This window comes from Eupeodes corollae, chromosome X (genome assembly GCF_945859685.1).
Source record: "Eupeodes corollae chromosome X, idEupCoro1.1, whole genome shotgun sequence".
Classification (NCBI taxonomy): Eukaryota; Metazoa; Arthropoda; class Insecta; order Diptera; family Syrphidae; genus Eupeodes; species Eupeodes corollae.
This window is the reverse complement of record NC_079150.1, coordinates 2,044,117-2,046,753: the sequence shown is the minus strand read 5'-3', so window position 1 is coordinate 2,046,753 and position 2,637 is coordinate 2,044,117. Positions and strand designations below refer to the sequence as shown.

Below are 2,637 nucleotides of genomic sequence, written 5' to 3'. Positions count from 1 at the left end.
GCTTCAAACAAATCAAAAAAACTGTGACTAAACAATATTCTAACCATCGCAATTAGTTTAGGGTTTAATTCTATAGGTATTGGATTTGAGCATTTAAGTTTTGTTTAATTATGAATTGACGATGTTATGTTTGGAGCTTGTATATACCAAAGTCTGATATAAGATGCATTGGAAGCCAAATAAATATTGTATCTAATTCATAAATATTAAACCTCCATTCCCATATCTTTATCTAAACAAAGTTTCTTAATTTTCCAAATATTTAACCATCTAAATGGATAATTACTTCCCCCTGCGTTGTGATGTGTGCTTGCAAATACTTCTAATTATTGTGATTATATATATATTATAACCAGATAATAGAGAGAACAAATTGAAAAAGGTTTTTAATTTGCTTTAATCCCTTTCTTTACAGACTTGCACGCATTTGGAAGCCAAACAAATTCTCTCTATCTCTCTCTTTTCATCCACAAGCCGCAAGGATTTACTTGGCGATGATAGATTCTAAAGATTCACACAGGATATGACGAGAACACTGATGTCTATATGATGATTGAAAAGTTTCCTAGGGCTTTCTTTCTACAACAACGACGACGACAGTTGTGTGGTTTTATGTCGTGATACACGCTATACCTATACCTATACTATTATACCTTTATAGAACTTTAGGCGAAGGGATGGGATCTGAAGAGCTCCGTTTACTGCGGACAACAAATCCGTTTAGAAGATTTTGCCAAAGGCTTATCAATGGCCTCTTGGGAAATTCCCATCACATCATCAATTTTCTACCTTTTTGAAGCAAGAGAATAAAAAAAGAAAGAGCAAGAGCATCAAAGCGTCAACAACGCGCGAGACATATTAGCAATTTTAAGTCTAACCGTTTTTGTTACTTCAATAAAGTAAGAATACAAAAACAACCCCATCGATTTGTTGCTTTGTGCGCTACGCTCTAATGTGCTACTGGTGGTGGGTGATGTTGATGTTGATGAGGGCAAATGTGCCCATCCGGTCTGCGAAGAGGAAGTTCCTACATCAGTCAATTCGCTAAGGCTAATATTGTTAGTAAAATAATAGCTTCCTTTTGTGCATAACAGTTTACCATCCTATGAATGGAAATTCAGAAGTCCGGGTGGGTTTCATGGGGTGAACATTTTATTCAGCAACAACGTAAAACAATAATTATTATAATAACGACACATTCGAGAGATGAGCAACAAAAGATAAAGGCTTTTATGTCATTGTTAGTGCACCAGGGCGATGCTATCATGTGGTTGAGGAACATACGTTTTTGAGCCACAAACATTTGTTTTTTAAGATAACAGATCTATGCATGAAAAAATATATGTATTTGTATATGTTTGTTTTTATTTCTATGGACATTTTGTAAACATTTTTAACAAGCAACAAAGGAAAATCTATTTTTAAAAATAACTTTTAAAAGTTTCGATATATTAAAATTCTAATCTTGTTAACTGTTTATGATCTGAATTTGTTTTTGGTGTGGAGTCTTTGGGAAACATTTGTGAAATGTTTCTTTGTTTCCCATTTACGTATACCATTTAATGTTACCCATTTTAGAACGTGTTTTACGTCATCTTTTTCACAGTTTAAATTCATTCCATTTTTTATTCCATACATTTTATTCAAAACTACACATTTTTCGATACTTTTAATATTTACATTTAAATGCTTGGGATTCACATTCTGAATGGGGGACAGACAAACAATGTATAAATATAAACGGGGTTCCCGACATTATATTAAGAAATATTTTAGAACCATTTTAGAAACGTTTGTCTGTTTCTGAAATGTTTTCGAAATTTTTCAAAAATGTTTCTTTGGTCTGGACACACCTTAAGAATGTTGTACTAAAAATATAAAATTGAATATTTTGGTATCAGATTTCGGTGATAGGTTTTTCTTTAAAAAAGATTAAGATTTTTAACAAAATGAAAAATTTAAACTAGAAATGATGTCTTAATATTTTTGTTTTAATCTCAAAAAATTCAAACGCTAATTTGAATCCAAGCGAATTTCCATAAAAAATAAATACAATAGACTCGCGGTAACTTGAACTATTAAAAACCGAGCGTGTTCACGTTATCGAAGTTGTTCATGTTGACGAAGGTGTAGTTCTTAAATTTTTTAAAATAAATTAGACCTTTCTTTCAACTGAATTCATATGTTTTTTTTTTAATTTCAAATGCCAATGTACATGAAAAAATTAAATGGGTAATCCTTTTCTGAATTTTCTTTTTTTCTATTTGGCTGAAAACTGCCTTTTTGCGAAGTCGTTTAAATGCGCTGATGTCTGCTGTATTAACGTTTTAATATTCAGCCCATTCCAAAGCCTTATTGAAAATGTCGATTGCTTCCCTAGCTTCTACTCTGGTATGTGCTGTTTCCAGAATACTATCCTCGCTTTCACATTGGTCACTGATAAAAACCTCGTTCGTTTCGGTGCCGTTTGGAAGATCTTCATTCCATTCATGGACATCAGCAACGGAAAAAATGATGTACATAGAAGGGCACAAATCGAATCAAATGTTTTTCTGTATACGAGAGAAAATGTTTAAACCTCTGGATGCGTGAAAAAGTTCTAGTGTAGTAGTGATTGGTGGACAAATTCTTTCTCTC

At 32.5% G+C, this 2,637-nt stretch overlaps 1 long non-coding RNA gene across 1 annotated transcript; it reads left to right on the top strand.

Moving 5' to 3' along the window:
• Window positions 1-417: 417 nt before the first annotated feature.
• Window positions 418-1,431, top strand: LOC129953318 (uncharacterized). The gene is made up of 2 exons (XR_008782489.1): window positions 418-599; window positions 662-1,431. It is a non-coding gene; the product is annotated as an uncharacterized LOC129953318 (long non-coding RNA).
• The last annotated feature ends 1,206 nt before the right edge of the window (window positions 1,432-2,637 follow it).